Raw genomic sequence first — 25,343 nt, 5'->3', positions numbered from 1 at the left:
CTTATCCTCATGTATTAAGAGAATTAGCTAATAAATTTATTCAATCACTACTCACTATGCCTTTGGTAAGTACATCTGCATATTCATTCATGACTCATGTTGATGTCATACCAGAATTTCCAGGTGCTTTTTCAGATGGGCTAGTGTCTTTGTGGCCTTGCCAGTCTATCCATCATCAATTCAGCCTTCAATCTGGCTGTTCTCCCCTGTGTGATTCCGCCACTAGTGCTTCTGCAGTTGCTTTCTTGATTTTTTTTCTCCATTCATACACAAATGTAAGATCTTTAGCTTCTTTTTTGGCTATGTTAAAACAATATCTCTAAACATATTTTTAATTATTTAAAAAATCATTTTATCTTTACTACTTATGTTAGTACACGTGCTTTTTGAGTCTCTGCATTTCACAGCATTCTCTGAAGCCTGTAAGGTGGAAGGAAGTCAAATGTTTTCTAAATAATAAACTGATCAATTAGTGGCTGATTATGTGGTTTCAGTGCTGCTGATGAACTGTGTGTCACCTTTCTCTAACTCAAGCTTTCTCCTGTTATTTCTAGCTTTTTCTTCCTTTGATCCTGTATAACTATATTAATTATTAAAGTTATTTTATTAATTATCTATATTAATTTTACTCAGTAGGGGTATCACTGAGAGCTCAATTATAATACACTTGTGTTTTCTTTGGTAAGGATAGAAAAATTCCATTTGGATTCCTACATACCAGGGCTGAAAACTTCATGCTTTCCATGCCCTCAGTTGGAACTGCTGTGTTCTCAGCTTTTCTGAAAACACAACCATCCCCATCCAGTCCCCATTGTGAGTTAAGGGTCTGGGATCTGGTTGTGAATATCTGACTTGGAAAGCCTTGGCAAACGTCAGCCAAAAGGAATGGGACTTAGCAGGAAAAGGGAAAACAGTGTTACAGACTATAAGACCTTTACTGATTATGTCAGACAGATGTTTAAATGCAGTAATTTCTAAGGGGGAAAAAAGAAAAAAAGCCTTGATACCTGGGCAGATTTGCAAGGATTGCTCAAGCCTGCATTTCCCACCTATCGCATCACCCACTGTCGCTAACAGGTGTGCCAGAGATAGCAATAGTCTTTAGTGGTACATCTGCACTACGTGTTGTTCATTGTCTCACTCTCTCAGAAGGCTTCTTCTGTTTGCCATATTCGAATTACAAGAATTCAAAATTCCTTCAGTTTCCTGGGAACATAAATGCATGTGTTGTAGGCAGAAATTTGAGCAAACTGAGCCCTAAGTCATGAGGCTCTCTCACTAGGTAGCACCAGGTGGGAGTCAGAGCCAACGGGTATCCTTGATCTTTAGCATAGCATTTATTTCATTACATCTAATTTGGTTGATATTATCAACATTATTACACTGATAGTTGTTTCAACTCAGACTAATTTAATTGATAGAATTCTCTGTCCTTGCTATTATATGAGACAATTAGCTCTCATTAGTTCACATTTCACTCATTTTCCACTGACTGATTGCGCTACATACTGATACTTGCTAATATCAATATGTAATGCAATCAGTCAGAGGAAGTGTTGGTACAGTATCTCTAAAAACTATCCCACTTATCATTCTGATTGTCTTCAAAGTACCAATATTTTCCTATAACTTAATGGTTTCATAATGTAATATTTTGTAGTAATAACAATCTTTTTAAGGTCACACAGTTAATCACATACAGATTAAATAGCAGTTAACTAATGAGGATGGGAACTTATTAATAAATTGCAGATAATACATTTCCGTTGTTCAGCGTAACCTTTAAAGAGCAGAGCTAAAACTGAGGGCTGACTTAAAGATATTTTACTTTCTTTTTCCTATTTCTTCTTCATTTTTTTTCCCTAAATTCTAAGCTTTTCTTGTATGCTATTGTCACAGACCTTCAGTAACCATATGGAGAGAAAAGCAGGAACATGAAGCCAGTGCTTTGATAGAAAAGGTGAAGAGGTTTCTCAAATTGTACTACTGTTAATATGTCCTGTAAGCACCAACAGCAAGGAGTCTGTAATGGTAAGAACTGAAGCACAGAGATTTGTCAATCAGAACATTTATGTCAGAAATTCTGAAGATTCAAAGGAAAAAGAAGGGCTAAAGGCTTTTTGTAATCAACTTAATATAATCCACTGAGCTTTGACTGAGGCTCATCTGTAAATACACTAGCAGTTTATTCAGAAAAATGCATGCTTAAATTTCTCTTCTTAAACTTTCATATATCACAACTCACTGGTGTGAATTTGTAGCTGTTTATAAACAAGTAAACTTGAAGTCCTTCCATTTTTACAAAGCGTGGAATTCCTCAATATGCCAATAGAGTGTGGATCATTCTGTGAAAAATAATAGTCCAACTCTCTCAACATGCTATTCGTTCAATCTCAGCAATTCAATAGCAAACACATTTAATCACCTCTACAGTTAGTCTGAAACAAGCTCATAATCTTTAAAAGAAAATAACTGATGTGGGAAATATTTAAAAAAGCATAAAATATATGGTTTGCAGTTAAGGATTAGGAAAATTCCGAACAATCATATTTTAAAGAGTAAATCCAAATTAGTCTTGCTATGCTAAATTTGATGCTGAATAATGACAGAGGACATTTAAATACCAGAGTTACTATAATAATCTCTGTTTAAATCATGGCTTCCATGAACTGGGCTAAACCTTCAGACAGAAGCTAATTGATACAAACACTAATTTTCAAATCCTTTTTGTTTCCTACTGCAGGCAACTCTGGATGCAGAAGGTACCCAATTAGCAGAATTCATGATTCTGATTGTGCATTGTGGGGACAGTATAAACACTGCTGATTACTATTCCACTGCAACGGTTGATTTTTTCTTTTTTTTTTTCTTTTTTTTTTTTTTCTGATTGCTTAATAAGGCCATCTACTCTGCATCAGGAGCTGGCAAGGCTGATGGTGAAATCAGTTAGGTCACTTTTTCTGGTCATGGTAGCAGGAGGAGCCTTGTGATGGCAACAGATGACTAAAGGCATAATTACAGACTATTTAACCACATCTGTTTCCCCACTTAACATTGTTTGCTCAAGTTAGATGTAGTTAAATAAATGAAAAGGAAAATAATGGTGAAGACAGTAAAAAAAAATTACTATTACATAGGTAAAACTCTAGGGCTTGTTATAATTACAGAAAACAGAGTTTACAGTGATTTTTTAAAGGCACTAATTTTAATTAGAGAGTTTCTATACACATACACTCTGGTCCATTTGCTGCTGATTTTGAAGCCTATATTATTTAAATACCTACTTCTACAGGAAAAGAATGTTGAAACTAGAAAAAAAATGTAGATAACTCTTATGTATTGAATTTAGCTGTATGTTCTTCTTCAGTATAGTAATTATAAAAGAGGTTTAGCAACTCTTTCTACAGTTTTGCTATTAAGAACAAATCCTGTAAATCTCAGCACCTCCTATCAATGGCAGTGGATAAAGCAGAGATCTCCAAATACTTCTATATGCAACAGGCAGATAGGCAGATGTTTCATGCTATCCTTGTACAAACTACAGCAAAGCTCACCAACAGTGAAAAACCAACTGAAAAACCTGAAGTTTGCCTGATGCTCAGGCTGTCACAACACAAGACCATCATATGCTTAAAAATAAAAAATAGTGTTTGACTTAAAATAGTGGAGTTCTACAATCTTACATTATATATATATATCTACACTCCCCAACCCCGCCCCCTCCTTCCTTTGTTTTTCCTGTTTTCCTTTGTTTGTTTTGACAGACCATTGGAAAGAGCTTGGAGCCTGTTAGGACAAATAATTTGGGTTTTCAGGGTTCAAAGTGCTCCCTGTATCAGGAACTCTTTTTGCTGGCTACAATGGATTGTAATGCTGTAGCTCTGCATCACACATAAAACATAACTGTCACACTTGCAACCACTAGATGAAAAACAACAAGCTGTTCCAGATGTAAAGATGGGTTTGTAGAAAGGTTAAATAAATTGTACAGTCCTAGTTTCAAAGATGCAGATGAAAATACTTTCCGAACTGAGTTCCAAAGTCAAACAGGGGCATAAGAGCCAAGGAGTCTGAGTTACTCTGCTCATCAGTGTCAGTACAGGCAGAGCTTGCTGACTAAATTAAATCTGTAGAATCTGTCATTGACATAGGAGGTTACTATTGTATGAACTAATTGGTTAACAATTTTTGCTTGGTAACAAGTCATGACAGCGCACATCCCCGCTGTGCATGCACACATGTACATGCCTATGCACATATAGAGGAGAGGATTTAGTGATTTAGTATTTTGCATACTATAAAAGCATGTGTACTTCAATCACACTGCTTTTACCTAGGGTTAGATTCCTCATTTTCATGAGGCACTTACTCAAGGCAATGCATTCAAGGCTGACCTTATTCATACTTTATCTATTTCCATTCTCTGTAAAAAGAAAGCGGGACCACTGTTATCATTACATGCTTAACTCACTATTTTCCTCTGAACTAATACTGAATCTTCCCTTCTAGCACATCTTACTCTCAGCTCTGCCCTCTACATGCTGCCCAAATTTAACCAGTTAAGGTAGCCTTCCCCCTGTGCCTCCCTCTTATCCTTTAATAAAATTTAAAATCCTGCTCTCAATTTTAAGGTGAAATAACAACTCTTCTCCAGCTTCTTCCATTCTATTCAGTTGTGTTTCTTAAAACAGCTCTCTTTCAAGTGCTCGTCTTTGACCATATCTAGAGGGTTGTGACTAAACGCACTTCCACAGAACCATTTGCCCTCAGTAACTGCAGACACTGAATTTAAGTTTCCACTGTCACAACTTCCAATCTGAGACAAAACGCTGCATTTTAGAAACCAGACATGAACACAATTCTGCCAGGAGCAGGATACGTATCTAACACTGCACAGCTTCACCAGCAGCTTGATCTCCTGCCTAAAGCAGCATGTTGTTCACCAGGCACACAACAAGGACCCATGATAAGGGACAATAGACTTGTGGTACATAACCCCTTCTTCAGCTGCAGTATTTTCTAATAAAGCTATTTCAGAGAAGCTTGGCGCATATCTTCTTCAAGCTTATGCGAACAAAGGTAGAGCTACTTTGTTCTATGGTCCAATCTTATGTTACAGTGACTAGGAACAGCTCTTGGAGTTTACCCTTATTTTGGCAGACAACATCCTTGCATAAGCTAACGTTTACTTGTCTGTATAAAATATTCAAAGCTCACTATCTTTGACTTGCTAATCTTTCACTATTACTCACACATGACCTTCTTTTCATTTATTTTTGAATTTATTGTTACAAATTACATCTTAGCATTTAAAATAAATGCTCACCTGGTTTGCTGAAGCAATAGTGAAGCCAGGAAAGCGTGATCTCAGCTATCTTGTACTAATGAACTTGAGCTCATTAAGACTCTATTTAACACTAGGAGAGTTTTATCTAAGAAAAGACAGTGCTGGTTGGCCAAGCTTTGGGACTCAGTTTTTTAACTGCACTGATAAACACTGAACTGACCTCTGGCCTTTAGTACCTTCAGTTGTTACAAAGATTTTTCAGCTTCCACACAGTGTATTTATAGCTCAGTAGAAGAATCTCTTAATTTAATGGAGAGGTCATTGTAGCAACCATTTTGGATTTGTCATGCTAGGTTTGAACCTGTATCTCCTGTTTGCTTGGAAGACACAAAAGGGGCTGCATTTCATCTGCAGTCTTCCTTTAACACTTACATTTGCATCATGAGGTAAAGCAGCATATTCTGGGTTATACTCATCTTCCATTTTTAAAAAATTAATCTGCCTTTTAAAAAAGAAGAGTGTCTGAAAAAGAAAGCTTTACTATAGATATGCCTGCAGTCACAAACCTGCAGGTTTGCTGTAACTGTTGTTCTCACAGCAGAGATGGCAGAGAATGCAGAATGTGGCTATGGTCAGCTGCAGCAGCTGAAATCTGGAACGTGATCATTCCCAGCTGTAGTGGTAAAGCAGAAGGAGAGATAGCATGGAAACTAGTGTTATTTATTATGAAGGAAAATGTCTTTTACTTGCATTAGGAATGAGAACCAGCCCATAATTTTCATTATCAGTCCTACATGGCCAGCCCAGACTTAGGAAAGTACTGTTAACCAAACCTGCTAGCAATATCACACTGTCAGGTAAGCAGCCATTTCCAGTTTAGATAATTGTCCCATACACTTTTGTTTAAAGTGTGCTGAACAAGTGTGCTGTAAGGAAGAAATTTCTAGCCTGTGGAAGTGCTCAATGTATTTCTAGGTGTAATGTGCCCAGAAGACATTTCTTTTCCTCCTTGGCAATTTTATAGTAATTGTTGGAGGATATTCCTGGTACCTAATCAATTCTGAGTTGTGTTTTGTTGTTTTTTTTTGGTACAAAGATATTTGATAAAACTCATAAACTTGTGTATGTGCTGATACCAGATCATTTCAGGTTTAATATTTTATCTGGGGTTGTAAACACTGCTTACATTTCTCCTGGTGATATTTTGTCATTCCATTGCACAATTGCACAAGGCTTGGATTTACTTGCAGTTGTTTCAAGTTGCTAATGACATCATCATAACCTGACATATTTGTAAATGTTCAATTTGTCTGCTGGCCTTTGTTTTCTTGTTCTGAGCTTCCATGATCCACTTATTTTGAAGTTTTGTGTAGCACTAACTTGTGCAAAATAGTTTCTGTAGTATCTACAGTGCTCCTCAAATCAGTGCTTTTCTTCCACCCTTCCCTTTTAACTATGGTTTATCTTTTCATAAAAGTACATCCTGCTTTTCCAGGGAAAGTTGGGAGAGTCTTCCAAAGCCATTGCATTTTTTTCCTGTGTTACTGAACTTTTCTTATGGCATTTCTATTTCTCTATTACTGTTGTTTTAGAAAGAAACAAAGACATTTCATAGATTGCATTTGTGTTTCTCATGTTCTTGTATCTTTTGTGTACACTATCAAAGTACAATGCCCACCATTAAAAATGTAAGCTTGCAATATATGTATTTTTTCTAGGATCCTGATTACACAAAAATCCTGCCAATATCCCAACATCCTGCTGCTGTATGCAGATGTTTTTAGGCTATGTTGCAGCCTTAACAAATAACAGTTCCTACAGAAGAAAATTTAAGTGTCCATTCAGTATTAGTCCAAAGGTTCATCCAATGCATAATTTTCTGGCCATACGCAGATTTCCATGAAAAAAGCACAAGAATAGGAAAGAATATATAGGAAGCTGCACTGTTCTTTCTTCCAGCCCTGTTAGAAGCTCGCCATTTTTTTAATGAAGATTTAAGAATTTTAAACAGGTTCAACAGATGTTCTTTCAAACCCATGTGCTGTAGAGCAGGAACTTAGGATATTACCAGTACTACATGTTGTTTCATTTAATTTCTCTTATGCAGGGTCAGCAAGTCCTTAGGTGAGTTGCTTTTGCTGTCTTATCAGCAGTCAAGGTGAAGTCTCCATTCCTCCCCAGGTAGGCTGTTCTTACAAGCATTTTCTGAAAGTACCACTCCTGTAAATACAGAATAGTGTGGCAACTTTACTCAGATAGCAAACACTGTACAGGCAGAACTCAACCATAATACAGAAGCAATAGAGAAGAAGCAAGTGATTTCTACTCATAAATCTTTTATTTATTTCAAACCTAAATTGCTTAATACTCACAAACTGTTAAAAATATATAAGATATTTTAAAATTCATAAAACATTGGTCTTCATACTTGGGCATATTAAATTTTAGAAAGCAGTTGTATTAGAAGTTATTAGGCAGCAAAGATCAAGTATTTGTTTTAAATCAAAGGATGCAGTATCATTCATCTAAGTTGTAATTTCAACTTTAGATTTTAAGAGAGGATAGCCTGGAGCTGTTCATTTATTTCTTGTGTAACAAGTTATTTAAATCTATTGAAATAGACACCTCACCATGCCAAGTAGTGTTACCAAGCAATCAAAATCTGGAAGCACGCAAATGTCATTGAGGACAAAACATATAGATCACATATTCTGAAAAGTACGTTACCCTTTTGTGTCAAAAATATTATCCATCAACTTTGTTCCAACTGGATGTCTACCAAAAAACAAGACAAGTTAAAAATCAGTGGAGTTAAACCCCTTGGAGAGATGTAGTGCTGTGAGTATAATTGAAATGTTAATAATTATGCTTATGCTGATAATTACCAAGAATAGTTTGGTATAGTAGTTACAGAGCTCACCTTTCACCTCTGGGTCTTGGATTTGATTTCTACCTGGAACTGTATGAAAAGAGTTCAATTATCTCCATCTCCCTTTTAGTGGATGGATTTTCCACCCCATTCACACTTCAGAAATAAACAAGAATAAAAATGGAGAGGGACAGAAAGAACATTTTATGGCCCCTAATTAACTAATTAGTGTGAAGTTGTTGCTGTTTTTTTTTTTAATTAAATTTTTCAGGAGATGTAATACAGTTTAGACCATTTGGAAAAGAAACAAAATGACTGAAAAAATGCAGGCTGAGAACAAAGATCTACAGAAGACCTTCTGTTACAGTTTATTTTCATGTTTTGAGTATACAATACAAAAATTAGCTGTCCATAATGTAAAGATAATGCATATTGTTGCTCTACAACAGCTTCATAGCTGCATATCCAGCCTTAGCAACACAACACAAACACTTTTGCTCAGTACTTACTTCTATTCAAGCTTATGCTTAATAAGAAAAAGAATTAAATTACAACTTATGCAAAGAATTATGCAAAGAAGGTTGAACTAACACATCAAACCTATCCAATGTTCTGAAGCTGGATTCTAAGTAGCCCAGCCACAACCATCCACACACACAGAAACAAAGCAACAACTAAAAGAATAAGTATGTTGGACTCAATGATCTCTGGAGGTCCCTTCCAACCCCTACAATTCTGTGATTCTGTGATAGGTATCCATATGGTTCTCCAACTCCAAGGTTTCAAATATTGTATCAAGTTCTGCCCACTTTGAAATGCATCTCTTGGAATTGAAAACATGATGGGAAGGGCAGCCCAGCACCTGGTTCCCTAGTGCAGAGCTACAAGACAGAGCACAGTCTGGAATTTAGGGAACTGAAGGTGATGTCATCATATCAAGTGAAATCGAAGAGAGCTCTTCAGAGCTACACAAAGATTATGTAAAGACCAACATTTAACAACAATTATCGCTTGTGAAATGTTGTAATTAGTCTCCATCAATCTCTTGCCATTTACTATGATAAATGCTGGTTTAGTCTGTGAATTGCACAACATGGTGGACACAACTGCATTCTTTAACTATGTTAAGAGCAGCAAACCAGATGTGATTTTACTTCTTTCTTACCTGGAAGTAATACCATCATTACCTGTATTCTTCTTTCTGGACTGTTCTAGGTACTTAGATGAAATAGAAAATGAAATACGATCCAGATATCATGAAGATTTTTTTTTTTAAAGGAAGCTTCTATCAATTAAATACCACAACAGAGGAAGTTAACCACAGTCTACACCTGGAAAAGAAAAGGAATTTTTCTGTTCCTTGGATTTCAGTAGCATTCAAAGGGAATCTGAAATTAAGTAGGGGCAGGACAACCACGCAAGAGGATTCAGAACATTTTAGAATTGAAATACATGCACCTGCATTGCACTGATCTTTGGAATATGCATTGCAATGGGCTAAAATCCTTCCAGGTACAACGCCCTCTTGTACCCAGAAAGCTCCAGCTGCTGAGGAGGGAGCACAGTACACATTTCTCCTTTGTCCTGCTTTCCCTGGCTTTTATTTGCAGTCGCTTTGGTTTCAACTCAAATAGAAGATAGCGAGTCATTATATGTATTTTGACTCCTTTTCTTCCACAACACAGCTAAGTATAAGGGGAACAGGAAGAAACTAGTGCCATTTCAGTCCAATCGCCCAAAATTCCTGTATGAAGAACCTTAAGTGATTGAATTTTCATACATTGTAGGGCCAGCTTAAGTCTACTTTCTGTAATAAAGTATTTCATAAGTCTTTATTTCACTTTATGCTAAGATGGCATCACCGTAAATTAAAGAATTAGCCACAAGAGTATATTTGTGAAACAATACTGAAGTTCGCTCTCACAGTGCTAGCAGGATAATTTGCGTGCCATACTTCTGTTTGGTAAACCTGCAAACTGTTCTACATTTGTCAGTTTTAATTGCTACAATTACAGAGCATGAAAACACCAAGTGCTTTACTAAAGTTGGGGAAAAAAGTGGAATTCTCCTGGCTTTGTTTTCCAAAGCAACAGGATGATTCATTCATCTGATAATGCTTGAGGTGCTTTCCCTCTCCCTAGAAGAGAATATTGTCAACAGAGGACAGCATTGGAAAGGCCTTGCCTTGCACGTTCCCACTGTCTGTGAGGTGCCATGCAGTGCTGTGCTTCTTTCTCTGGCTGTATATCACCTGTGGTGTTGCCACTCAAAATAAATAAATAAATAGAAATCCGCAACCATCAACAACAGTCTTACAAAGTTTCCTATTGATTAAAATGTATTTTGAAATTTTTGAAGTGGTAAAAGGCATAAATCTACAGGGAATGCAATAGTCACTGGTAGGAAAGGGGAGGGAATAACCCCTCCAGCTCAACATAATCAAAGGCTTTGATATAGTAAATGCACAGGTTCTGCGTTGCTCTCAAAGAGTTTCAAAACAGTGAATACAAGGTTTTTCCTCCCTGGGTTTTAAAACAGGAAAAATACTAAAACCCAAGTGAAAATGGGAAAATAGAGAATCCATTAAAGACATTCTCACAATAGGGCACAATAGGCCTTCTATTTAGCAGCTCACAGCTAAAGCATTTGCAAACTATATAGTTATCAAGAAAATGATAGATGAAGGAACTTAAAATAATAATTTCAAATACTCATTTCTTTGACCTTGCTCTGTTTAATTTTACAAGAGGAGTTAACATACAAAGTGTTTTGATATCAAAGGGTTCTGTCCTTGAAACACCTCTCACAGTTGCTTTATGGAGATATCGCTTATGTCCATTATTTCTTTCAAAATACAAATAATTCCACTTCTTCACGTATAGCTTCACTTATCTGTGTCTCCAATTCCTCTGATTTTTACAGAGCAGTGATTGGTTCTATTGGTCATTCCACACACACTCCATTACCTACCCCCCCCCCCCCCCCCCCATATTAATTGTCTTTTTTAAATTGCAGTTTCAGTACATGTGAGGATCTAAAGGAAATATACAATATTTCAAGTGCAGACGCTCTTATGAACTTAGTCTTGCAAACACTGTTGCCTGTAGTTTGTGCACTGACTTGCAACCAGCCTGGCCTTCAGTCTATAATTACACAACAGTTTTTTTCTACCCATTACTGATGTTGCTGACTTCTAAAAAGATAATCTCCAAATTGAATCCATCCTGTTCATTTGTCTTTGTGTGCCTGCATATGACTTTACATTTGCTGGTATTTATTATAATGTCAGGTGTTTCCCACATCTCCCAGCCTATTTTGATCATTTCCAGGCTCTGCCTGTTATTTCTGTTTTGGAAAACAAACAAAAAAAAAATACAAAGGAGAAGTGGATGGGGAAATACTTTGTCTGATCAGAGAAAAGCAGCTCTATAATCTTTCATTCATGATTACCCTTCAAGGATATCACACTTCTACAGAAATGTTTTCACACATACATATATCCTAGCAATATGATTTATGCAAGTTACCTGTTCTGTTCTCTCTCTTTTTTCCTTTTAAGCACAGACTTTATACAGTGTTTTCTGCAGTGAAATTCTAGCCAATGCCCTACTTGCCACATAATCTGCTGACCTCCCCACTGCACTGGTACCATCCTGACTTGAAACAGAAGCAGCCTTCATGTCTGTGATAACTTTCTTTATCCTTCTTCCAGCTGTGGGCTCGGCGAAATTAAAAAAACTTCCTCTTCAAACAAGTGTAAATTTCTGTCACCTTAATTAGCTTTTTCCTTGTATGTAGATTACGGCTCACATTAAAATTGATAGCAATAATTTATGACATTTGTGGCACTGCATGGAAAAAAGAAAGGAAATTTCCCTTAACCTTCCCTTTCTCATTCGTTACAGACTCCACACCAGTCCACTGGACATTTTGGATTCTCTGGCTGATTTCTTTTGGAAAAATTGCTGATGGTAATTTTTAGACACCTGTTATTTTTCACTGTTTCTCTGCAAATAAGAATGCGGTTTTTCAACTAAAACACGTTAGCTTGGTTAAAGAGCTATTTTCCCCATTTTTCCACAAATACCATTCTGTTGAAAATAGAGTCCTAGGGCACTGCTTCTGTGCTTGCCTTTGTAAATCGACTATGCTTTTTGTTGTTGGTGTTGTTGTATTCCCTCCCTCTTCCCTGTCTTCTTAATATTTCTATGGCTAGAAGACAAAACTGAGCTGGTTATTGAGACAGTATCATTTATTTGTGTTCTTTAAGCAGGCTGCAGCAGAGCCAGAAGATAATGGGCACCTCATTTATTCAGGCTTTGAATGATCATATTTAATTCCCAGCGACAGCTGTCTTCATTGCATTAGCATTGCAAATCAGTTCTGTTTTGTAATGGCCTTCTATTGAACATGATTCAATTATGTGTGGTCCGTACCAAGGCAGGATATGGTCTTAGTATCTATAGCAATATTTCTGCAAGCTGCTGCTCTTTACACTGCTCACATTTAAGCTGCCTGTTTACCACAATGCTTTCCTTGAACTACACTGAACTCTCTTCATTTTGCAGCTAAATAAAGAATGAATATAATTTGTAAAAGCAGTTATCTGGTCAGACATATTACATACCCCATCTTCTTTACACATGCCTAGAATCAGGAAACACTTGTTAAAATAATTGTTACTATACTTAAAACATTTATATTACAAAAGTCATTAAAGTGGATTTAAATGATTATACAGTGTTAAATGGTATTAAGCACTAAAGCTCAGTGCTGGTTCAGAAGAAGATTATAATAACATACCAAACAACTAAATTTCTTTTAATGTAGTAGTTTTCTAAGAAAAGGGCAGAAAGGTTTAACGTCTACAAAACAAGTTAGAAAACATAACATTTTGAGCATATAGTTTCAAAAATTTTGATCCCTAATTAATTTACTGTGAAATATCTAAATCCTGTGCACCATACATTCCAGTCTTTTTGCATCTGGAGCTGATATATAGGTTACATTTCAGATGAAGCTGCTGAGGGCCTGGATCACATCACTGCAATTTAATAGGTTTGTCTATTTGTTGCAATACAAACAACTTTCTAAACTCTGATTCCACATGTGAAGTAGCTCCTCCTGTTATGTCAGACAGACCCAGAAAAAAAGCTTCCACTATACACATCCAACAAACACGTGCCTCAGTTTGCACAAGGCAAAGCACAAAATGTACCCTTTTCTTCAGGATTTCTATTCCTGTGATCTCTAAAAAGAATTCGACTTTTGCAGAAATCTCATTATAAACAGTGCAGTCTTAGGGCTCTATTAGCATCCTTCCTCTTGTTAATAAGAGCACATATAACAGAAATATGTTGTTTATTCCACACTCTAGAGTGCTTGACCGTCATTCCAAAGTACTTTATGGCTAAGAAATGTTACCTTGTTCAATACATTACTTTGAATTGCTTAAGGACCCTTTCTGGATAACAATGATGGAGCAATCACAGTGCCCTTCTGTGGGACCTGGATTCTCCAGCCGCCCCAGGTCAGCAGGCATCTTAGAGGCCCTGATGCAAAAACATTGCTCCCTAAATTCTGTTGTGTTGGACTGATGTCCATTTCCCACCTTCATTCAGTATGATTTCAGATAAAGAGGAACTCTTCTCTCACAAAAGTAACACCCTGACTCCTCTACTTATGCTCTGCCTCTTAGAGAGAAAGAACATGAAGTTGTAGAAAAAGTGGTGATTCATTCTTGCTCTTGAAATCAAGAGAAGAAAGTCTACAGACTGGATTGCTGGGCCAAGGTTAACAGCATGAGTTTCAATAGGGCAAGTGTCGGGTCCTGCATTTTGGTCACAACAACCCCAGGCAACCCTACAGGCTTGGGGAAGAGTGGCTGGAAAGCTGCCTGATGGAAAGGGACCTTGGTGTTCCGATAGACAGTCAGTTGAACATGAGCCAGCAGTGTGCCCTGTTGGTCAAGAAGGCCAATGGCATCCTGGCTTGTACCAGGAATGGTGTGGTGAGCAGGACTTGGGAAGTCATCCCGCCCCTGTACTCGGCATTGGTGAGGCCTCACCTCAAGTACTGTGTTCAGTTTTGGGCACCTCAGTACAGAAAGGATGTGGAGGTACTGGAGCAGGTCCAGAGAAGGGCAACAAGGCTTGTGAAGGGCTTGGAAAATCAGCCCTATGAGGAGAGGCTGAGGGAGATGGGGCTGTTTAGTCTGGGGAAGAGGCGGCTGTGGGGAGACCTTATTGCTCTCTTCCAGTACCTGAAAGGTGCTTACAGTAAGAGTGGGGTAGGTCTCTTCTCACTGGTGACAAGACGAGGGGAAATAGCCTCAAGTTGCTCCAAGGTAAGTTTAGGTTGGACATTAGGAAACACTTCTTTACAGAAAGGGTGGTTAAACATTGGAATGGGCTCCCCAGGGAGGTGGTTGAGTCACTGTCCCTGGATGTGTTTAAGAGCCATTTGGATGTGGTGCTCGGAGATATGATTTAGCAGAGGGTCGTTAGAATTAAGGCACTATAGTTAGGCTGCAGTTGGACTTGATGACTCTTGAGGTCCTTTTCAACCCGAGTAATTCTATGATTCTATGATACAGAGACTGCTGTGTATTTTAATTTTGGATCTTAATTTTCTTTTCTTTTTCCCCTACAGAACAGCCCATTAGAAATGTCTTCTAATGACTTTTGAGTCTGAGCAAGAGGCCAGCTCAATGTGGAACAACTTCTGTGGGCACTTCTAACTCTTTCCTCAAGATCTGAGTGAGAGTTGACTTATTTCAAATTGAAATCTGTCTTTTCTGACTATATTCTTAAGGATAATTTTAATTGTTTCTTTTTTTTCTTTTTTTTTTTAAAGCCTTCTTTCACACCTTTCCCTCTCCACTGTTATCTATCACAAATTATATTTGCTTCTTTGCAAAAATTCTGGATGTAACGATTTCTGGATTATATTCTTACTTAATTTATCAGATTTTACTACAACACAGAGCTTATGTGAAAATAATGATCATTTAACTCAAATAGGAGGTTTACATTTTTAAAATGAGATCCATGTGTTTTTTAATGGCTGTTTGTTTTGCATACATCAAGTTGTACAGTCTGCTACCTGAGAAGGACTCCAAAGTTTACAAAAGCAGCTTGATTTGTTCTTACCATGCCAACTGCATGAACAAAAGAGTTTTTTATCAAAAGAATTTTATCAAATTCTTTCACCTCAGAAGCAATGCACTGTAGCTGAAATGGAAGAGCAAGTACGGTATCTACCCTGTGATAGGGGCTGGTTGGACTCTTGGTGGAGTCTTATGTTTTGGCAGCCAGCCATGTGGCCCATACAGTCTGATGCTGCAAGACTGCTCTCAGGTTCACATTTTAAGATGCTGATCTTCATACAGAATATTTTTTACCTAAGGAAATAAGGTTTGTGTGACCAAAATATTTCCCTCTCATCTAATTTCCTTCTCATGCAGTCATAATTAACCCAAATCTGTAAGTTATTAGAAGTCCTAGAACTCCACAAAGCGATAAACATCACCCATTATATATGCATTGCTATTATGTAAGATTGAACATATTTATAGTCATAGAAAAAAGGAAATTTCTATGTTGCTTTATGAAATGGATACTAATGAAAACTTCCCCACTCATCATGTAATTTGGTGCAATTAATGTAATTTTTTCTGATAATTGTAAAAACCTCAGGACCAGAGTTCACAAAATATGAATCACTTCCACATCCTATTTTAATATTTATCATCCTGCGCAATCTACAGATATCATTAACATACAAATAACTTAATTGGGAAACAGTAAAGGTTTCATCAAATACAATAAACCTGTCAGAGAAGTAAGGAAGTGGAAAGTAAATCTCTTAAAACCTTTAGCTGGAGGCATTCAACCACTACAGTCCACCACTTCTAAGTTCTCTAGCAAGTATTCCAAAACCATGCTTATCAACTGACTTGCTGCAGTACTTTTAAGCTGTTCATATTGCTCTCTCTGCCTCAGAAGACATTCTAAGTCCAAATGCAAGTAATGCAAATGGGTCAGTGGGGGAAATAAGGCTAAGAGTTGCTCAGCTTGATCTCACTTGACTGCTATTGCTGTCCCAGTCCTAGTTAAGAAAAATATTAAGGAGCATAAATGAAATAGTTTGAAGCTGTTTATAGAAACATTCTCTTTCCCCAGCTTAGTGGGAGGTATAAGAATAACATGGAGAAAACAGAAAAGTCTCTGCCTAGAACTTCAACAAGTAGATGAAGAAGCTGGGCTCGTGGGTGACTGGAAGTTGGAACTAACCCTTAATCTGGAGGACAAGGAGAAAGGTTTTCAAAAGCTTTGAGAATGAGTCAGTTAGTGAGGAGAAGTGGATTTTTGCAAAGCAAAGGAATTATAGGTGAGAGAAATATAGGAAGAAAGAGTCTTGCAGCCATATGAAGAATTGTCCAAAGACCAAATTAAAATAAAAGACAAAAAAGCATGTAACTGATAATGCCAACTTCAAGCTGGAAGGAAACACATGAAAGATTTTAAATACTGCAGTGAGAATAATCAAAACAGACCAAATGGGAGAAACAACTTACAGGGCAAAGGCAAATTGTATGCCAGACAAGTATAGCAGTACACAGAGTCATACAAAAAAAAAATTAGGCTGGACTTAGAGTCAAAAAGGGGGAACTTTCTCTGCCTGAGGTTACAGCCATACAAGAGAGTTGGTCCAAGATTTTAGTTTGAGCAAAGTAACTGAAGACTTGAGTAGAGAGACAGGTTTGTGATGAACTGGCCTAGAAAATGTCATCAAATTCATCTTTCCATTGACAGCATTCAGAGACACTGTTCAAGAGGACAGATGCAGAGCATGCAGAATCACTATAAAAATTGCAGGAATGGTCACTTGGACCATTTCCCCAAGGGAATCCTTCTTAGAGAAATAGATTTTTAAAATTAAATTTCTAATAGAAAAGTATCAATAAAAAGAAATAGTTCAAATGAGTTCTAAAAATAAATAGTCAGTCCATGATTGCTGGTGCAACAGGAAAGCTGTTTTTTTTTTGTTTGTTTGGTTTTTTTGTTTTTTGTTGTTTTTTTTTTTTAATTGAGAAATAATTTAAGTTCCTCTTTTTAAAAATAATTAAGATTCCAAAAATCTATAAATAAATGCATTATATTAAATTATCACAGATATAATTTATCTCTCCAAAATTGATATTAGCTATAAATGTAAATTTAATTTGACCTTGATTGATCTTCACCAGTAATATTAACTCCCTGGATAACATCTAGGAGAAAAAAAACAGGTAAAATATTATAAAATTCTGTCTTAGAAGATGGAAAGGACAACAGATCTTTCTGGTTTCCAATTTTGCCCTATACTATTATTTACGGAATGCAATTTTACTGTCCCTTACATTCCTTTCTTCCACATGGATTCTCTGTACTTTATATATGGTAATTCACAATCACCATTTTCGAAAGGCCTTTAAGAGCACTATAAATAGAACAAAGAGGAGCTGTTCTGAGAGCCAATTTGCCATTTTCTCTGTGGACAAAGTCAGATGAACTGGCTTCCCCATTGCTATAGATGATCTCCAGCGTTTTCAAACATTTTCTCAGTCTGTTTCAAAGTAACAATTGTCAATTAGAGCAAGAAGGCTGAAGAGGAGAAGACGTGAAATTGTTTATGAAGAGGAAAATCAATCAAGTAACCAAATAATCAAATTCCAGTACAATTAATAAATGAAGTATGAATTATTAATATATCTTAAAAAAAAAAAACTCTATCTGTATTCCTATCCTTTTGCTTTGTCTCACTTAAAAACAGCTAATTCTGAGCTCACAGAAGAAATGAGTTAAAAATCAGCGATGTCTTCATCACAAATATTTGTCCATATCAGAATGGAATATCCTGGAACAATTACTGTGTATCTAGGCAGCAGCACTACAAGTGAATGCGAATTAACATCACTATAGATTATTCCAATAGTTCCTATTCATCACAGATAACAGTGGCTTCAGGAAAATGTAACACTACCACATGCAACCAGACAGCAAATACATCTGAAAACACGTTTTCAAATCAAGAAAGTTGTCACAAATACTAGTATATAAGGAAACCCACAAGACAACTTGAAGTCAGGTTTACCGCCTTGATCTCAGATTGGCCACTGCAGTAAAAGACAATGAAGAAACCTTTTATAAATACATCAATGGCAAAAGAAGAACCAAGGATAATTTCCATCCTATACTTGAAGCAGCAGGAAACGTGGCCACTGAAGACAAGGAGAAGGCTGTGGTCCTCAATGCCTTCTTTACATCTGCCTTTAATAGCCAGACCAGTTATCCTCTGGGCATTTTACGCCCTGATCTGGAAGTTTGGGATGCTGCTCGGAATATACCCCCAGCAATTCAGGTGGAGACAGTCAGAGAGCTCCTCCTCCATCTGGACTGTCACAAGTTCATGGGACCAGATAGGCTACACCCTCTGGTGCTGAGGGAGCTGGTGGGGGTGATTGCCGAGCCACTCTCGGCCATCTATATGTGCTCCTGGTTAACTGGAGACATCCCCGAGGATTGGAGGCTTGCTGATGTGACTCCCATCTTCAAGAAGGGCCGTAAGGAGGATCTGGGGAACTATAGGCCTGTTAGCCTGACCTTGGTACCAGGGAAAGTAATGGAGCAAATCGTCTTGGGTGAGATCACACGGCATGTGCGTGGTGTCCAGGGGATCAGGCCCAGACAGCATGGGTTCATGAAAGGCAGGCCCTGCTTACCCAACCTCATCTGGGCCGTGCCCAGCAGGTCTTGGTGAATGGAGTGAAGCCCAGCTGGCAGCCCGTTTCAAGTGTTGTCCCCCAGGGGTCGGTACTGGGGCCCATCTTGTTTAATATCTTTATTGATGACCTAGATGAGGGGATTGAGCGCACCCCCAGTAAGTTTGCAGATGACACCAAGCTGGGAGGTGGTGTGGATCTGCCTGAGGGTAGGGAGGCCCTTCAGAGGGATTTAGATAAGCTGGATCACTGGGCTGAGGTTCAACAAAGCTAAGTGTCAGGTCCTGCACTTTGGCTGCAACAACCCCATGCAGCATTATAGGCTTGGGGATGAGTGGCTGGATGACCGTGAAGAGAAAAGGGACCTGGGGGTGTTGGTTGATGCTTGACTGAACATGAGCCAGCAGTGTGCCCAGGTGGCCAAGAGGGCCAACAGCATCCTGGCCTGCATTAGAAATAGTGTGGCCAGCAGGAGCAGGGAGCTGATCATCCCCCTCTACTCAGCACTGGTGAGGGCGCTCGAGTCCTGTGTTGTTTTGGGCCCATCAGTACAAGAAAGACATTGAGGCCCTGGAACATGTCCAGAGAAGGGCAACGAAACTGGTGAGGGGTCTGAAGCACAAGTCTTATGAGGAGCTGCTAAGGGAGCTGGGATTGTTCAGTCTGGAGAAGAGGAAGCTCAGGAGAGACTGCATTGCACTCTACAATTTCCTGAAGGGAGGTTGTGGTGAAGAGGGGTTTGGCAATGAACGGGGAAATGGCCACAAGTTGTACCAGAGGAGGTTTAGGTTAGACATGAGGAAAAACTTTCAGAGTGTGGTCCGGCACTGGACTGGCTGCCCCGGGAGGTAGTGGAGTCGCCATCCCTGGCAGTGTTCAAGAGGCATCTGGATGAGGAGCTGCGAGATATGGTTTAGTATCTTGTGGCAGCAATAGTAATGAGAAGACAGTTGGACTAGATGATCGTACAGGTTGTTTCCAACCTTGTGATTCTATGACAGTGTTCAAAACTTGATTTTTTTTACCTGGATTTCTTAGTAATTTTTGAGAACTGCAGCAGAAGAGCTCTTATTTGTGAGATAGAAAAGGTTATAAACAGACAATCTATTCAAACAGTGACACCTTGCCAGCCAGTGCTGGAGAATAATAATAATAATAAAAAAAAAAGAGCACCACACCTTGCCACATTTTCCAGCACTCTTATTGCTCTACTTTCCCAAATAAAAGTCATGCAAATAATAGGAGACAATCCAAGTTAAATTGCAGTCCACACACACACACACAAGTTTAGGAAAATACAACTAATACTTGCATGAAGAATATTTTGCAATTTATTTCCATAGTTGTTATTCTAGCAAGTGAAAGGAAATATGCCTGCTCCGCTGTAGTCTCTTCGTGCATTACTTACCACCAATACAACTGCATGCAAGTAGTGCAGTAGCTCTGAATCTTGCATTTATACTAAATTACTGAATTAGGTTTTACAAATAAACATAAAGCACAAGTGTATTGTTTAGCACATTAATTTTAGATGTGTACTTTTTTGAAAAAAATCAACTCTTCTTACTTGACAACATTAATTCTGGTAGCAGAACCTACGTTGTTAAGAAAAAGTGGAACAAGTATTTTCACAGATTACAATCTGCATACACTTAGAATCACTGTTAACAACACTATCAACGTCATATATTTGGGGGATGAAAGGAACCATCATTCACACCTTACTCTTATCAGACTCACCTTATCTGGTACAACCCAGAAAGCACACTCATTTCTGGATTTCAAAACAAATTTCAGAAATAATGGTAAAAACATGGATTTCTTTTTAAAAGTTTTGTGTGTGTGTGCATATATGCACACACACGCACACACACACACACACACACACATATATATATATATAAATAAACACATATATACACAATTCCTAAGTAGCATTATCTACATTACATACAAAATTATTTACAGGTACGGCTAGGCTTTAGTCTTAAGATGCAGATAGTATGAAGAAACAGAGCTGTAAAAGATTTATTAAAAATTATGGAGTAACAACAGAAGTTTAGATTTGTTCTTTTCACCTTATATTTTTATGTCCACTAGCCAGTAGAAACAAATCTACACTTGCATTAAGTCATCTAAGCCATTATCTATGAAGTTTTCATTTTGAGTATTCCTACTTGAGCATAAATGCAAATCCCATTTGTACAATCAATGAAGGTACAGATACTATAGCTATGAGGTATACCAGAGAGCTTGGCTACATAGTTATTACACCAAAGCAAAAAAGATAGGACACTTACCTGTATCCTGAGCTTACTTGCGAAACTCCAGCAGAGTAGATCTGTAGAAGAGATCCTTCCCCCCTGGTAGTCAGCTCTTAAATGGTCTAGAAGAGGTGGAGCCAGGCTTCACCTGTGCTCCTGTGGCTGACTCATTGCTCGCCTCAGGTGATCAATCAGAGGTTCAGACCATGATTCAGCAGTTCTCATACGCCATTTCTATTCTGGTTTCATTGAACTATTCCTATTTCACTGGTTTCACAAATTCCAGGAGTTCAAGAAATGAGTTCAGAACATTTCTGCAAGTAACTACTTGGTTCAACCAGCAGCAAAAATATATCAAAGGAGATACATGGAAAGGCTTCTTAGTGCCTGAGTTTTATGGGCCAGGATGTCATTGTGATGCTCAAGACTGTGCTGTCTTAACCCACAGGTCTATAATCTGAAGGACTGTTTGGTCATTTGCCACTATGCAATATAGACAGCGCTGGATGCAGTTCTACATAGCCTTCTTGGCAGCCCTACATCTAACCAGTGATAGCACTAGTGGTCCCACCTCTGTTAGGAGGCCACATGAGTAGCAGGGTGCCTGTCAGACAAGATCTTATGTTTTTCAGCTTCCAAAATATATATGTATATTCCAGGCAATACAGTAGTACCTGTCTATAAATTTTAAATAGCAGAACACTTGATTCTTGACAGCTCATCTCAATATTTCAGTGGCTGATTACAATATTAGTTTCCAGTCTTACCATTTTCTGTCACTACCCCCATCTCAAGATCAGTAGAGGTAAGATTCTGCCTCAGATATTTAGGGTGTTTGGTTTTGTTTTTTGGTGGTTTTTTTTCGGCACAGTATTCTCAACACGTTCTGCTTTTGACTCAGAAGAATCTAATTTTCTCTGCCCGGAAAGAGAGGAGGAGAAGCCCTCTAACACATAGCTGATTGTATAGTTATGTTTCTGTTCATACTGGGCCTTGACAGAGAAAGGGCTATTGTTGCACTAGCTCTGTAGACCCACAAAGACACCCACGTTCTCCAACCACACTGTTGTCTGTTCCCACAGAAACCACATGTTTAGTGGGGCAGCCGTTGAAATAATGGAAGCCTCAGCATTCATACAGTAATACAGTAATGGATTACTGTTCTTCCAGTACTATTTCATGAATACAAAGACACTGAAAATACAGAACCATCCCTTCCTTCTCTGTTTTTGCTTTACTAAAGCAAGACTGTACAGAGAATGAATTAACACCTTTCACTTGATCATAGAGATATGTCTCTCATCTGTAATTCACATTGTACTTACTGTTCTGAATCTCAGTCTAAGTATTCTATATTACTACTCATTCTTATCAACACTGAAAACATCTGTATGATATTAGATATCTGATCAATGTATAGAAAGAAATATTGGATTTTGTTAGGTTATTATTGAGAGTTTGGTGATTATTAAAATAAATTATAAATTATAAATTTAATCAAGCAATCTCAACAAAAACCTGGCTAGCTTTCGTGCTAAGCACAGGCCAGTGGAAAGGATAGCAGAATCAGTGCTTGCATATTTAGTATTGAATAAACCATATTTTCTATGCTGTTTTCCATAAAAACAGACATGCTGTATCAAACTAACAGATTTTTCTCAGCCAGTGGCCAGAAGGTGATACTTAGGAAAAGGAGCATGTAAAAGGGGAAAAGTAGAGTGCTAGCTGCACCCTAAAAAAAGTCATCCATCTTGTATTTAATAGCTCTTAATTATTTCTTCTTTTATAAAAATAAAATTAAACATTTTGTAATTTTGGCACCCGATGAAAATAAATTTTAAAATACAATATTCTTAAGCAGGAAAGATCTTTCTTATGTTTGTTTTAAACCTGCTGCCAAAAAGTTTCCCTGGGTGCCCTGCAGTGAGTAATCATTCCCTATTCAGATTCTTCATGTCATTCATGATTTTCTATTCCTCTCTCACACCCACCTTTTGTTGTCTCTTTCCAAGCTGAAGAGTATGAGTACAATTCTCATAAAGAGCCATTCCCTTTCTAGGTCTGTATATCCTCTGTTAGCTCCCCAAATCAATCACTGTGTTGCTGTCTCATCAATGTATGCAGTGACATAATCAAGATTTCAGTTTCTTTTTTCATTCTTTTTCAGATACTTTTGAGTATTGTTTGTCTTCTGATGGCTGCTGAGAGCTGGGCTGATGTTTTTAAGGAATTAATCAGAATAACTCCAAGATCATTTTTGCTAATTTTGAGTCCACCACTGTGAGCTTCATAATTACAATTGTTTTTCCCCCAGGCATGTTACTTTGCATTAATTTGGTATTTTCTTACCCAATCATTAAATGCAGTAAAATGCTTCTATAATCCTAAAGAGAAAGCTTGAGCTATCCTCAGAAATTTTGTATCAGTCAAAAATTATCTCCTTACCCCTCCTTTTCTAGATCAGTCAAAGATACGTTGAATAGCAGACAGCTCTATTCATTTCCCTTCTAAACCATTTGGGAAATGATCATCTATCATTTCTCCCCTTTTCTTTAATCCATTACTAAATCAGGGAGAAACTTATTTCTTACTCCATAATAGCCAATTTCTGTTAACCTTTGGTAAGATGCCAATTAAATATCCAAGTACATAACATCAAGTTTTGCTGAATTTTCTCCATTACAATACATTAAAACACTGTCACGTATTAGTTCTGGCCTCTATTACAGTTTCAGCTAATCTGCTCATTGCAGAATTCAGATACACTAATGAATTTTGATCTCTAATGAATTTCACACTCTACAGGCTCTGAAAAAAAAACAACAAACAAGCATCACAAATGGCCCTTTCCACTCCTCAGGTGTCAGTGCTGATAAAAGCTGTCACTATCCCCCGCAGTTAGCAGTTTAGAAGTTTTACTTGTGATTTTTTTCAGGTTCTTAGATAAACACAATCTATTTCTATTGGTTTATTGCTATACATATATCAAGATTTTCAGAACAGGAAAATTCTACTTTGTTTTCCACATAGAAAGGTTCCACGGAAAATATAATAATAATAGCACAAAAAAAAAAAAAAAAAAAAAGGAAAAAAAACCATACAAACACTTCTCTTTGTTTCATCAAGTTACTACGATACTAAGAACATTCATAAACCATAATACACGAACAATAGAAATAATTCATGTAAATTTGAGGATTTTGTATGGATTTACTACAATCTTACTTTTCTAGTATGCTTCTTCTATGTTTTGTCTGAGCTACAGTAATTTCTCCTTTTCTAATTTAAATGATGCCACTATTTGTGCTTGTGTTTTTATCATGCATGTCAAGGCTCAACAACATTTTGGCTTGTTTCATTAGTTTCAAATCGAAGCTTCCAGGATATTCTATATTCTTCTTTGGACAAAATTTTTGCCACAGTTGAAGTTGTCCCTGATACCTTCAGCAGCCTCCTGCATGAGTTTTACCCTTGTGCTTGCCTCTTTTTTTTAGAAAGTCTCTTTGTGTGTGCGCACTTTTCTGTTTGAGATTATATTATGATGGGAAGATGCACAGAGAATGTGTGATATTGAATTTGAGAATGCTGGGGCCAGCACTGCAGGGCAGATGATTGATTTGATTTCAGGAAAGAATTTAAATAAATAAAAGAACAATATTTTCAATATCAATTTGTAATCATTAATCATTGGATTAAAATAACTGCCTTAGGAATATGCTCACAGGTATGTGCAATGTGTGGCATGTAATTAACATCAAAATGTTGTTTAAATCATTGCCAAGTGAGAAATCAGGATAAAATATGTGCTATCCTGGATTATTTATGAGATATGAAATTATTATTATGATGAGGACCTTTCTCTTGTTGTTTTAAAATTGATTTAGTTCATTTACCTGACTAAGCCTGCCTTTCTCATGAATGTGTAGAACTTTTCACCTGGGATAAAGATTAGACACGGCACTTCATCATATAATGTGCATCAACAAAACCTACCTAAATTACAAGGAAAATAAAGCTTGTTATCATTTCAGCAATTTTTATTTAGAGATAATTCAAATGGAAAAAGAGCAAAGGATTCATTGAGATTTCTGCCACTAGAGGTGAGAAAAACAGACATGATAATTGTTAAGTAAATAACTTAAAGATAATTCTTATAAA

General features: G+C 37.4%; 1 long non-coding RNA gene across 2 annotated transcripts; it reads right to left on the bottom strand.

Moving 5' to 3' along the window:
* Nucleotides 1-3,006: 3,006 nt before the first annotated feature.
* Nucleotides 3,007-21,286, bottom strand: LOC125695230 (uncharacterized). Of its 2 annotated transcripts, XR_007377879.1 has the most exons (5): nucleotides 21,222-21,262; nucleotides 9,322-9,487; nucleotides 8,208-8,246; nucleotides 8,015-8,062; nucleotides 3,007-7,507 (listed from the first exon to the last, which is right to left on the bottom strand). It is a non-coding gene; the product is annotated as an uncharacterized LOC125695230 (long non-coding RNA). The 2 variants fall into 2 exon arrangements; XR_007377878.1 differs by lacking the exons at nucleotides 8,208-8,246; nucleotides 9,322-9,487 and having other exon boundaries at nucleotides 21,222-21,286.
* Between the last annotated feature and the right edge of the window lie 4,057 nt (nucleotides 21,287-25,343).

Source organism: Lagopus muta, chromosome 6, assembly GCF_023343835.1.
Source record: "Lagopus muta isolate bLagMut1 chromosome 6, bLagMut1 primary, whole genome shotgun sequence".
NCBI classification, from domain to species: Eukaryota; Metazoa; Chordata; class Aves; order Galliformes; family Phasianidae; genus Lagopus; species Lagopus muta.
The sequence above is the reverse complement of the archived record's forward strand: the minus strand, read 5'-3'. Positions and strand labels throughout refer to the sequence as shown.